The sequence below is a fragment of the Lepus europaeus genome, chromosome 17 (assembly GCF_033115175.1).
Source record: "Lepus europaeus isolate LE1 chromosome 17, mLepTim1.pri, whole genome shotgun sequence".
NCBI classification, from domain to species: domain Eukaryota; kingdom Metazoa; phylum Chordata; class Mammalia; order Lagomorpha; family Leporidae; genus Lepus; species Lepus europaeus.
In genome coordinates this window covers 61390334-61404299 of record NC_084843.1, presented here as the reverse complement: position 1 = coordinate 61404299, position 13966 = coordinate 61390334, and the positions used below count along the sequence as shown (strand labels likewise).

General features: G+C 43.8%; 1 protein-coding gene across 1 annotated transcript in view; it reads left to right on the top strand.

Moving 5' to 3' along the window:
• Positions 1 to 7932: 7932 nt before the first annotated feature.
• The window catches only part of MICU1 (mitochondrial calcium uptake 1), a 230390-nt gene continuing 224356 nt past the window's right edge, over positions 7933 to 13966 (top strand). Inside the window, exon 1 of the mRNA XM_062214805.1 lies at positions 7933 to 8068. The gene's annotated coding sequence lies outside the window, so the exon portion shown is untranslated. The remainder of the gene's footprint in view (positions 8069 to 13966) is intronic.

Genomic DNA, 13966 nt, shown 5'->3' with positions numbered 1-13966 from the left:
ATGTCTGTTGCCCAGACTGCTGGGAATTCTGTCAGCAGATAACTTTCACTGTCAGCCGCTTCATGATTTTCTGGGGCAACCCACATCCAGTGACTGAGGTAAAGGCCCGGCCATTCCTACCCAATGCAGAACAGCTCTCATGAGTCAGTTCGTTCCGTGGCTTCCCTCTGGGGCTAACAGAGGCTGAGCGAGTGCATCACAGGTCAGCTTCTTCCTCTGCTTAATTCTGCCTCTGCTTCCTCCCTCCACAGCTGTTGAACCCGAGGGCAGCCTCTCATAAACAATCTTAAACTTGAAAATCTGCCTCAAAGTATGTTTCCCAGAGAAACCAGGTTGCAGAACTTCAGACTCTACCGTTCTGGCCAGGAATTAATTCCAGTTACTCGCACACAGCCAAATGATGTATTTTCAAGATTATTCATTGCAGATTATTTGTAAGAGCAAAGATCAGAAATAACCTAAATGTTTAATGACATAAACCAGGTGGCTGATTAAATGAAGGTATAGGTGTGTGTGTGTGTGTGTGTGTTAAAATGTAACACTATATACTAACAAGAAAACCTAATGAAGTCTGTTATCCAGTGATATGAAGTGATTTGTGTGAATATGAATGAAGGATGCATAAAAACTAGTTTTGCTGGTTGCCTATGAGTAGATGTGATGTCTCAGGGACAAAGGTATGCAGATTTGTACTTTAAAAATTTTAAAACTTGTGAATGTGTTGCATAATGAGTAGAAGAAAATTTTTTCTAGTTCCATTTGTTTCATTTTTTTTTTTATTGACAGGTAGAGTTGTAGGCAGTGAGAGAGAGACAGAGAGAAAGGTCTTCCTTCCGTTGGTTCACTCCCCAAATGGCCGCTGTGCCGATCCAAAACCAGGTGCTTCTTCCTGGTCTCCCATGTGGGTGCAGGGGCCCAAGCACTCCACTGCCATCCTCCATTGCCTTCCCAGGCCACAGCAGAGAGCTGGACTGGAAGAGGAACAACCAGGACTAGAATCTGGCGCTCGTATGGGATGCCAGAGCTGCAGGCGAAGGATTAAGCAAGTGAGCCACGGTGCCAGCCCCTCAATTGTTTCACTTTTAAAAGCTGGGGCTGTCGCGCAACAGGTTAAAACCTTGGCTGCAGCACCAGCATCCTATATGGGCACCGGTTCGAGTTCCAGCTGCAAGGCTTCTGATCCAGCTTCCTGCTAATGTACCCGGGAAAGCAATAGAAGATGGCCTAAGTCTTTAGGCCTCTACACCCACGTGGGAGACCCTGAAGAACCTCCTGGCTCCTGGCTTCAGATCAGCTCAGCTCTGACCATTGTGGCCATTTGGGAATGAACCAGCAGATGGAAGATCCCTCTCCCTCTGTCTCTCTTTCTCTACCTCTCTCTGTAACTCTTTCAAATAAATAAAATAAATCTTTCTTTAAAAAAGGAATAATATTTTTTTAAAATGTTGCTTTGATAAAATAAAAATTAATAGGCCTGTCAAATAATAAACAAAAGAACATGTTGTACAGAATAAGTCCCAATTAAAAGACAAAAGTTGTGTATATTTACAGCTACACACACTGATAGAAGCTTAGAAAATGGAAAGACACAAAAACTTAGCACCGATTATATTTGTGGGTAACATTAGATTGGAAAAAAATCATTTTTTATTTCAAATGCTTCTCAATTGTTTAAATTTAAGGGTATGCTACCTTCATAATTTATAAATGTTTAAAATTGATAGGGCCATTAACATTTTTTTTAAACAGGCAGAGTTGGACAGTGAGAGAGAGAGAGAGAGAGAGAGAGAGAAAGGTCTTCCTTCCGTTGGTTCACCCCCTAAATGGCCGCCACGGCCGATGCGCTGCGCCGATCCAAAGCCAGGAGCCAGTTGCTTCCTCCTGGTCTCCCATGTGGGTGCAGGGCCCAAGCACTTGGGCCATCCTCCACTGTCTTCCCGGGTCACAGCAGAGAGCTGGACTGGAAGAGGAGCAACCTGGACAGTGCTCCCTAGGGGTGTTTTATGGTGGTGAGCAGAGTTGCCTTCCAAAGTGTTCTTTGTTTTTCAATGCATGGTTACCACTCTGCCTTGCAGAAAATACACAAGCTATTGGGGGATAGTTGGAAAACATGAAATATCCTGCTTCTCAAAGAACTTCACTCTGCTCTTCCTGACCGGGATTCATTATCCATTGATAATGTTTACCCAAACAATCATTACTATGATAGTTGTAAAACTGTGATTTCCCTACTCCACTACTCTCTCTAGATTTATCAACAGGAATTCTACTTCAAGGAAAACAGCACTCCCCCCCCCCAATTTTTTCTATTAGATGAATGGATTTTTAACTTATTCAACTGGTTGTAATTCATTATTCTTATTTTAAAACCCCAATTATCCTAGATTTGGCCAGTGAGAAGTACTTTATACTGGCTTTTTTTTTTTTTAATTTACTTGAAAGGCAGAGTGGTCTCCAACATGGGTATCAGGAACTCAAGTTCTTGAGCCATCATCCATTGCTTCCCAGGCACATTCGCAGGGAGCTGGATCAGAAGTGTTGTGGCTGGGATTCCAACTGGCACTTTGATAAGGGAAGCAGGTGGGTGTCCCACCCACATGGCGACTTAACCTACTGCACCACAAAGCCCCAAGCTGGCTACTTTGGATGTGCCCCCTTTTTATTTTGTGAGTACTTTCCTACTCTGTGCCCCAACTGTATGTTCTAGGTCTTCTTCCACCTTCCTGCCCCAGCCCTGAAGTCAGGCATTCCTCCATGAAGCCCCAGTTCCTTTTTGTGGGGAAAGGTATTTAGAAATGAAAGTCTGGGCAGGGTTTCTTTAACTCTGAAGTCAGTTTCAATGAAGAATATGCTTCCACTTTTGAAAATCAAATTTATGGTTTATTTAGCTATTCCTCCCCCCAATCCTCTTTGTAAGGATTTGAAAGGAAGGAGTTAAGCTTGTTTTTAGTTTTTTTTTCTTATTTATTGAATATAATTAATTCCAGTCACAATTATTAGGAAAGAACACTCATTGTAATGGCGACTATGAATAATAAGTCTCTAGGTAGCTTACTGGAGCATAATACAATCCTCAAGAGAAATCTGTGATGGGAAAACTGCATAGGTTTTGAAATACCATAATCTACAGAACCTCAAAGATAAGCATAATGAAAAAAGGGACATCTCACTGAACTTATTTTAAACAAGTTGAATCAAGCTTTATAAATGAACATTTTTTTGATAGTTAAATGCTTGTTGCAAAAGTTGTTTTGCTTTTTCCAGTGGTATAATATGTTGGAGACTGTTCATCAATGGATAATATCTCATATTTTTATGTAATAAAGGTAGATGAACTATAAAATTTCAAAAATGTATATCAACTTGCATTTTAACTGAATGAAATTAAATACTCTCTTTTGATAGCACAGGTCTTTCAACAGAATTTACTTTTGAAATACCAAAGATGAGACAGAGATCATATTTTATGTGAGACAGTATTCAGGCAAAGACCAAATCTACTCCTTTGTGGCATATAAGGGATTTAAAATTCACTCCCAATGTCATCCTTGCATGGAAATTACCTGGGACTTTCAATATCCCGATTGTTTTTTTAAGAAAGATTTATTTTTTATTAATTTAAAAGGTAGAGTTACAGAGAGGGAGAGAGAGGGAGAGATCGATTTTCCATCTGTTGGTTCACTCCCCAAATGGTCACAATGGCCAGGGCTGTGCCAGGCCAAGGCCAGGAATCTAGAGCTTCTTCTGGGTCTCCCATGTGCATGCAGGGGCCCAAGCATTTGGGCCATTCTCCACTGCTTTCCCTGGTGCACATGGGAGACCAGGATGGAGTTCCTGGCTTCTGGCTTTGGCCTGGACAGACCTGACTATTGTGACTACCTGGGGAGTAAACCAGCAGATGGAAGATGGGTCCCTTTCTCTCTCTGCCTTTGAAATAAGTAAATAAACCTTTAAAACCAAAACAAAACAAAACCCAGCATTATCTCATAATCCAGTAATTTGTAATTTTTAAATCCCCACAGATAATTCTGAGGCATCTGATCACCAAACTCATTTGGAAAATATTAGGCTTGGCAAAAAATAAAAAATAAAAATAAAAATTGCACTTATACCAGGATACAAATCTCATTCCATACAGTTGTCCTTACGTAAACTTGGTTTCTGCATCCATGATTTCAACCAACTGCAGATTGAAAATACTTACTTCTGTATTAAATATACTCATATATTATTTCCTAAAAACTACAATAAAACAACTATTTACATTGTTTTAGGTATTCTGGATAATCTACAGATGATTTTAAGCATATTGGAGGTATACATACTTTTTTGCTATGCAAATACTATACCATATAATATAAGGGACTTGAACATCCCAGAGATTTTTGTATCCTTGGAGGTTCCTGGAAACCATTTCCCTATGGTTATCAAAGGATGACTATTTATAAGTTGCCCAAGGGCAAAAAGTGAGTCTATAAATTTTAATAAGCCCAGCTCCTGTTATGAACCTTGCATATAGTAGGAATTCAATATATGCATGTGTATGTGAAATGAATTTTAATCCAAACTATATTGGTCAACAAAGGGGTCTTAGTATTAGATTGTGCAGAGGCTATAAAATTCCATTAGTGATATTATGTATCTTGCATGGCAGCCCGAAGTACACTATTAGGTGGGGGGACCAATTTCTAATGTAGACTGTGCCTATGTATATTTATGACCCTGAATTATGCTTTCTAATATCTTAAAAAATTTTTTAAATTAAACTCATTTATCTGAAAGGTAGAGGGAGAGATATTGAGACAAAGAGAGGCAGAGATGTCCCATCTTCTGGTTCACTCTCCAAATACCTGAAACATCCAGGGCTGAGCCAGACTGAACCCAGGAAGCAGGACCTCAATCCGGGTTAGGGGGCAGGAATCCACGTCCTTGGGCCGTCAGCTGCTGCTTCCCAGAAGCATTAGCAGGACGTTGGGTCGGAGTGGAGGTGGGGTTTGATATCAGGCTCTACAATACTGGATGCAGGCATCCCAAGCTGCAGCTTAACCCACTGCACCACAATACATGACCTTTATTTGTTTGAAACAGAGAGACACAGAGAGTTCTCCCATCATCTGATTCACTCCCCAAATACCTACAACAACCAGGACTGGGCTAAGCCAAAGCTGGGAGCCAGGAACTCAAATTGGTTGTCCCACATGGGTGGCAGAAACCCTTGTACTTGAGCCATGACTGCTGCCTTCTAGGGTGCACATTACCAGAAAGCTGGAAGGGATAACAGAGCCAGGACACAAACACAGGCATTCTGCTTTAGGATGTGGGCATCTCAATGGCGTTTTTACTGCTATGCCAAATGCCCACCCTTACTCTATATTCTTGAGTAATAAAGAAAGAATATTCACTTTTAAAAGATTGGTCTAGTCTCTAGTCTGCAAGTTGTCTGTCATTTCTGCTTTCTGTTAAATGTTCCACTGGGTGCCAACATGACCAAACAAAAAAGTAACAATAGTTTAAAACAGAAATTTTTTTTACAGATTTATTTTATTTATTTGAAAGGCAGAGTTACAGAGGGCTGGGCCAGGCTGAAGCGAGGAGCTTCTTTCTAGTCTCCCAAGTGGGTGCAGGGGCCCAAGCACTTGGGCTGTCCTCTGCTGCTTTCCCAGGCTATTAGCTAGGAGCTGGATAGGAAGTGGAGCAGCCAGGACTCACTGGTGACCATATGGGATGCCAGTGCTGCACGTAGCAGCTTATTCTGCTACACCACAAGGCCAGACCCCCTAACAGAAATTCTTGAAATGTACTCAGAGAACTCCTAGGGGATCCTGAAACCCTTTTCAGTCACCTGCAAACCAATATTTAATAAAATACTGTTATTTACCTTTATCACTCATTCTGTCTTGAGTGTAGAAGATACATATGTCAAAGAGCAACATGGAATGCAGAAAAGACAGGACAATCTGCTGTGTTCTATTAGGCTAGCTATTAAAGAATGTAAAACTATGCTATTGTCTTTTTAAAAGTTATTTTTCATTAAGTGTTATCTAGGTCCACATATAATGGATTTGTTATTTTAAAATGACTAAATAAACATTAGAAATTTTCAATTTTAATTATCAGTATGGTAAATACTGATAGCTATAGCATACATAAAATTCCTTTGTAGTCTTCAGTAATGCAATGGTGTAAGTCACGCTTGGGATGCCTGCATCCATACCCCAGCACCTTGTTCAAGTCCCAGCTACTGTGCTTCTTATCCAGCTTCCTGCTAATGCTCACCCTGAGAGGCAGCAGGCAGCGGCCCAAGTATGAGACGCGGATTGAGTTCCAGGGTCCTAGCTTTGGCCTGGCCCAGACCTGGCTGTTGTGGCCATTTGAGGAGTGAACCAGCAGATGGAAAATCTGTCTCTGCTTTTCAAATACAATGGAAGAAAAAATCCCTGCTTACGAGTTCCAACCTTAGTGTCCCAGCCCCAGTCCCAGCCCCTATCGCATCACTCAGGGGTCTTCATCTGGTTCCTACCTGCAAGTAAGGGAAGGGCTCCCTCCCACAGGCTGGGGTGAAGAAACCCGTGCTGGGGGAGAGTGTCGGCCTGGGCCACCAATACAAGTTTGTGTTCTTAGGTTAGAGGGGATGGAGGGTCCTCTCAGAAAAAAAAGGAGAAAATAGTTCATTTTGCCTACTTCACAGCTGAACGCCAGCGACAGTTTGTCTTCCTTTTGTTTCCTGGTCGTTGCCTTTTTCACAGCTCTGCTAAGTAAATTCTCAATCACAATTTTATTTCAAGGCTCTCTGGTATATTTTCACTCTATTAGCACAGCAGGAGAGAGGTGTCACCAGCAGTCCAGCCTTACAAGAAATTCTCAAGGGAATCCTACTTCGGAAGCAAACATCATGAAACACAGGATACTACCAAATTCACTGGCAGAGCAGGTACAATCAGTAACCAGTCAACAAAATGAAAGGTATTAGTTCTTAGTTATTAACACTAACCTTGAATGTAAATTGATTAAAATCACCAGCCAAAAGACTTGGGTTTGCTGAATAGATTAAAAAAAACCCAAGACTTTGGCTCAGCGGGTTAAAGCCCTGGTCTGAGGCTCCAGCATCCCATCTGCGCACCGGTTCTAGTCCCGGCGGCTCCTCTTCCGATCCAGCTCTCTGCTATGGCCTGGGAAAGCAGTAGAAGGTGGCCCAAGTCCTTGGGCCCCTGCACCTGCAAGGGAGACCAGAAGAAACTCCTAGGTTTGATTCAGCACAGCTCTGGCCATTGCAGCCATCTGGGGAGTGAACAAGCGGATGGAAGACTCTCTGTCTCTACCTCTCTCTGTAACTCTGTCTTTCAAATAAATAAAGTAAATCTTAAAAAAAAAAAAAAAAAAAAAAGGAAAACCCCAAGACCTAACCATATGCTGCTTTCTCTATCCTTAACTTCAGGTAGAAACATTTTTTTTTTTGCTGGGGGGTGGGGCGATTTTAGTAGCTCGGGGACTAAACTCTACAATAATATTAGATTCAAAATAAACACTCCAAAAACTCAGAGAGCGATGAAGAGGTTTCTAGGTCTAAAAAAAGCTTCAAGGTTAGAAAACAAGGAAATTTCACTGGGAACTTAAACCTAAAAATGCAGTTCCAAAGAAATAATTCCCAACTCACTGTGGTCCAGTTTTCTTTCCAATAGTCAACAGGAAAACAAATACCTAACAGGTGGCAGCAGACAGAATGACATTTCTTAACTGACTCCTAGGCTGCCTGTGGAGAGGAAACCCCGCAAGGCTTCCGAGAGCCCGGCCGCCTTCCCGCCTCCACAGCGAGGGGGCGGGGCCCAAGGCCGGGGCGGGGCCCAAGGCCGGGGCGGGGCGAGTTGCTTCCCCCGCCCCTTCCCGCTCCTTTTTCTGCGTGCCCCTCCCACACGCAGTTTGCCTCGGTCCCGACAGGCCCTGCGACTAGGAGAGTCACGTGAGGGTGGGCGGTGGAGGCAGGGGCTGGTCCCAGCTGTTTCTTCGTCTCTATGGTTGCCGGAGGTGGGCGGCCTTGACTGAATTGCTGCCGGCCCTCTGCCGTGGACGGGTGAGTGCTGCGCATAGCGTTTTAGGGAGGGCGACGCGGGGAGGAGAGTGGCGAGACAGCTTCAGGGTCCTGGCCTCCGGGGCCGGCCGTTTGTCAGCCCCGGGAAACCAGCAATTTCTGCGGTCCGGCGGCGTCGCCCCGCTCGGGGTGCTGCTGGGAGAAGTATTTATTCCCGCCAGCTCCGGTCCTCCGCTTCCCTTCACGGCACCCAGCCGCGTCCCTTCTCCTGGCCTGGGAAAACTTTTGTCAGTGCCCGGTTCCCAGCCGTAGGGTCTCCTGGCCGCCAGCGTCGCTTTGCTCACGGGCGAGCCGCAGCCCCGACCGGCTCTCTTGGAATTTGTGGATGTGGCTGGAAGTGGGCGGGGGAGCTTGAAGTTGAATGTTGATAGGAAGAGATATTAATCACCGAATCGGAAAGAAGTGGAAGTCGCTGGGGACGGAGGGGAGCAACGCAGAGTGCAGACTTCTTGGACTGTTCGGCTGTAACCTTTTGCATCGCTTTCGCGTTCTCGTCTGTTTCATATTTTTCGTCTCACATCTCATACTATGTTTTGCGAATGGGCGGGGTGATGTTGACTCTCGGTGTTGGGAGAAGAGGTTAAAACGGACTGCTGTTGAAGTTCTGGTCTCTGTAATCTTACGGTTTCTTACCTTCGCTTCTAGATGGCTAAAAACTGTAGGTATTAAGTTCAAGTAGAGTAAACATTTGCAGCTAAGGGGCGAGGGGAAAAGATTTTATTCTCCCTGTGATACCTTGGAAAGATCCATTTTCTTCCTTTTTAGGATAGATGTTCTGTCACTTTTCTGGGTGGCTTCTTTGATAAACATTAAAGCATCCCTTTGGGTCACATGTGAAAGTGACCTGGCGGTATAAGAAAGGAGTTTGCAGAGGAGTTGTAAGATTTGGTGTTGAATATAGAGTGTAAGGTGAAGTTTCCTAGAACCATGTGACAAGTTAATAAGATGGTAGCATGTTGACACAAAGGTGTTGGCCACTGTGACCGGCCTGGTGTCTCTCTGGTGTGGTGCAGGTCGTGAGCTGGCTGAGTATTGCCTCTCCTAAAAACTTTATAACCTGTCTGTGAGAAGGTGACACTGGGCCTGGGCTCCAGCTATCTTTGTTCCCATTCTTTTTTTTTTTTTTTTTTTTTTTTGACAGGCAGAGTGGACAGTGAGAGACAGAGACAGAGAGAAAGGTCTTCCTTTTGCCGTTGGTTCACCCTCCAATGGCCGCCGCGGTAGCGCGCTGCGGCCGGCGCACCGCGCTGTTCTGATGGCAGGAGCCAGGTGCTTCTCCTGGTCTCCCATGGGGTGCAGGGCCCAAGCACTTGGGCCATCCTCCACTGCACTCCCTAGCCACAGCAGAGAGCTGGCCTGGAAGAGGGGCAACCGGGACAGGATCGGTGCCCCGACCAGGACTAGAACCCGGTGTGCCGGCGCCGCAAGGCGGAGGATTAGCCTAGTGAGCCGCGGTGCCGGCCTGTTCCCATTCTTGATTGTCTCCTGAGCTTAAGGAGATCAGGACTAAAGTAATTAACAAAGTTTTTAAAACCTAGTTGTGCCACTTTCAGTCTTTGTGCTTGCTTTTACTTCTTGAGCAGGTACTTGCCGAATACTATGTTTTCCATATAGATTTGTTTAATATATCTCTTTTTAAATGAGAATCAGTTTTAAAAATTGTTTTTCTTACTTGAAAGAGAGACAAGAGAGCCAGCCAGATAGAGAAGACTCCCATCTGCTGGTTCACTCTCTAAGTGCCTGCCCAGGCTGAGGTTGGGAGCTGAGAACAGTCCAGGTCTCCTATGTGGGCAGCCAGGGCCCAACTACTTAAGCCGCCACCTGCTGCCTCACAGGGTGTGCATTGGCAGGAAGCTGAGCTGGGACTTGAATCCAAAGCACTCTAACAAGGGGTGCAGATCCAAAGGATGCAAAGGTTTACTCATGGCTTTTATCCCCATGCAAAAGTGAAAATAGCGGGCCAGCGGCCGTGGCTCAATAGGCTAATCCTCCACCTGCGGCGCTGGCACACCGGGTTCTAGTCCTGGTTGGGGCACCGGATTCTGTCCTGGTCGCTCCTCTTCCAGGCCAGCTCTCTGCTGTGGCCCGGGAGTGTAGTGGAGGATGGCCCAAGTGCTTGGGCCTGGCACCCACATGGGAGACCAGGAGAAGCACCTGGCTCCTGGCTTCGGATCAGCGCGGTGCACCGGCTGCAGCGCGCTGGCCGCGGAGGCCATTGGAGGGTGAACCAATGGCAAAGGAAGACCTTTCTCTCTCTCTCTCTCACTGTCCACTCTGCCTGTCAAAAAAAAAAAAAAAAAGTGAAAATAGCTTTGTTTTGTTCCAGGAGGAAAAGGTGAGTATTTTTAGACAGAAGTCATGTCTAAGTTATGAGAAAATTGTTAATGCTTTTTGGATGCCTGGTATTGATACCTGAATGTATTTGAGGAGAAAAAACAGGGATAGTATTTGTAAATGTTTTGTATTTCCTATTATGTAAGTAATATATGTGTATCTTTGTTAATGGAAACATAGCAAGTATAGCATTGAAAGTTGAAAGCTGAAATCCAGAGCCAGTGCTGTGACAAAGTTGGTAAAGCCATAGCCTGCAGCGCTGGCATCCCATATGGGTGCTGTTGCAAGTCCTGGCTGCTCCACTTCTGATCCAGCTCTCTGCTGATGTGCCTGGGAAAGTTGAAATCCTATTAAATCTTTTTGCTTCTTACTAGATAACCCCTAATTCCCTTTGCATATTTGAAATTCAGTGTGGCAAAGTAATGACTCTGGGATCAGACTTCCTGGGAAAGATGGTAATAATAGCACTAGGCTTACAGTCTACAACCTCAGCAGCCCCAGAAGAAACAGAGCTTCCTTTTTGCTGCTGTTCCAGCCATGTATTATAAACAGGTCTCATTGGCTTGCCTTAGGTCTTTGTCCATCCTAGAGACAGCCCCTACGATCACTGATGGAATGGTTTGTTGTCCAGGCGTAGGTTTTTTCCTTATCTTGAAGTTGGGATGTAAGGAAATATAGTTTCAAATCACATGTTTTTTTTTTTTTTAAAGATTTATTTATTTATTTGAAAGAGTGAGAGAGGGAAAAATAGAGATCTTCCAGCTGCTAAGCCACCCCCTAGATGGCCACAAAGGCCAGGGTTGAACCAGGCTGAAGCCAAGAGATTAATCTGGGTCACCCACATGGGTAGCAGGGACCCAAGTACTTGGGCCATCTTTTGCTGCTTTTCCCAGGTCATTAGCAGGGAGCCAGATCAGAAGTGCAGCAGCCAGGACAGAACTGGTGCCCCTATGGGATGCTGGCATTGGAGACAGCTGCTCTACCTGCTACACTACAAGGCCAGCCCCAAGCCACATGAATAGCTGACAGATAGTTCCTAAAGGAATATTGACATGTTATTTTCTGGTGAGGTCAGAATGGTAGCTGGACAAAAACAACAGATGTTTCCTAAGATGATTTTATATGCATTTGGTTTTTTATTGCTTTCCTATCAAGATATAAATTAACTATATTTATAATTTTTGTGTTGATTTTTCCTTTTTGAAATATTTGCTTTTGGGGTAGGCATTTGGCATAGTGGTAAAGAATGCCACTTGAGATGCCCATATCCCATATCACTGCCTGGGTTTGAGTTCCATCTCTGCTTCTTTCTAGCTTCCTGCTAATGCAGAACCTGGGAGGCAGTAGATGCTGTCTGAACTACTTGGGTCTCTGCCACCCACGTGGGAGACCCAGATTGAACTTCTGGCTTCTGGCTTTGACTGTTGGCAGGCATATGAGGAGTGAATCAGCCCAGTGCTTCTCTGTCTTTCTCTGTTGCATGCTATCTATCTGCCTTTCAAAAAGAAAATGGTTAACTTAAAAACTTGAAATTTAAACTCTTTTAATGCATGTATTTGTATTGTTGCATGTATAGTGCCATTCATTGTTCTGGAATATTCAGGTTTTATGAACTTAAATATATTGTATATTTGGTTAGTTTGTTGAAATTGATTATTGATGTTTTTATTGCTGTGAGTGAAACTAACAAATTATAATTTATAAATGGTAAGTAAAAATGTTTTAAATATTTAGATACATGTGGTTGATACAATTGAGTGCCCACTTCTTACTTAGAAATCTATTAGCATACAGGGTGGGCATTTGGCACAGTAGGTTAAGATGCTGCATGGGACACATCTTATATCGAATTCTGGCTACTTTGCTTCTGATCCAGCTTCTTGCTAATGCACCTGAGAATGCAACAGAGGATGGCCCAAGTACTTTGATCTCTGCTGTCCATGTGGAAGACCCATATGGATTTCTGGGCTTCTGGCTTTGGCCTGGCCTGGCCAGTGTGTTGTAGGCATTTGGAGAATGAACCAGCAAATGGAATATCTCTCCCTGTTTCTGTCTCCCTCTGTATCACTCAGTCTTTCAAATATTTTTTTAAAAATATTTTTTAACAAATATTTTTTTAAAAAAATCTGTTAGTCTACAAACCACTTTATTTTGAACATTGTGTAAGAAGCAAATCAGTATAATTGTCACTAATTGCTGTCACTGGGAGTTAACTTAAAAACTGTAGTTAACATTAATGCCTGTTTTTGTGTGTGTGTGTGTGTGTGTTTGTATCTACATGGCTTATTCTAATGGCTCATTTCATACATATTTTTAAATTTATTTATTTGAGAGAGTGAGTACACACACACTTATCTACTGATTTGCTCCCCAAATGCCCACAGTAAATGCCGGGAGCTGGGAAATCAGTCCTGCTCTCCCATGTGGTTGGCAGGAACCCATTACTTGTGTTATCACCACTGCCTCCAAGGGTTTGTATCAGTAGGAAACTATGAGTCAGGGGCTGGGGCTGGGCATTGAACTCAGACACTGATTTGGGACATCCGTGTCTATATCACTAGGCTTAACTCCTGTCCCAGTTCCTTACTGTCTAAGAGGAAGTATAACTGAAGCACTTGTTTACTCCACTGTCTTGTTTTCAGTGGAAAAAAAATGTTAACAGCTCAATTCAATGGATTTTGAACTCTGATTTCTAACATTGATGGCATGGGTGTTAGATCAGTAGATCTATGTTCTAACATCCAACTTTATCATTTCTTAACATTGAACAAATTATTTATTTTTAAAATTTTTATTAATTTTAAAAGATTCCATGTATTTCGTAGGTACAATTCTAAGAAGATAACCATGCTTCACTCCCTTCCACTTTCCCTTCCTCAATCCCCCTCCTTCGTTCCTTCCTTCATTTTTTTCTTTAGTTTTTAAAAAAACATAATTTCAGTCTACTCTGTAGTCACAGTCTGAATGCAGCACTAAATAATAATCAACACTGGGCCGGCGCCGCGGCTCACTAGGCTAATCCTCCGCCTTGCGGCGCCGGCACACCAGGTTCTAGTCCCGGTCGGGGCACTGGATTCTGTCCTGGTTGCCCCTCTTCCAGGCCAGCTCTCTGCTGTGGCCAGGGAGTGCAGTGGAGGATGGCCCAAGTGCTTGGGCCCTGCACCCCATGGGAGACCAGGAGAAGCACCTGGCTCCTACTATCGGATCAGTGCTGTGCTCCGGCCGCAGCGCGCCTACCGCGGCGGCCATTGGAGGGTGAACCAACGGCAAAAGGAAGACCTTTCTCTCTGTCTCTCTCTCTCTCACTGTCCACTCTGCCTGTCAAAAAATTAAAAAAAAAAAAAATCAACACTAAAAAGTATAAAGACCGCAGTTCCACCGAGTACTAACAAAGTGAAGCAAGTATAAACAAGAAAATCAAATCACAAGATGTCCACTTCATTCCTATACATTTTTTTTTCATTTATATTAATTTCCATATATCAGAGTAAACATGATATTTGTCTTTTTTGGGACTTATTTCACTAAGCCTAATGGTTTTCAGTT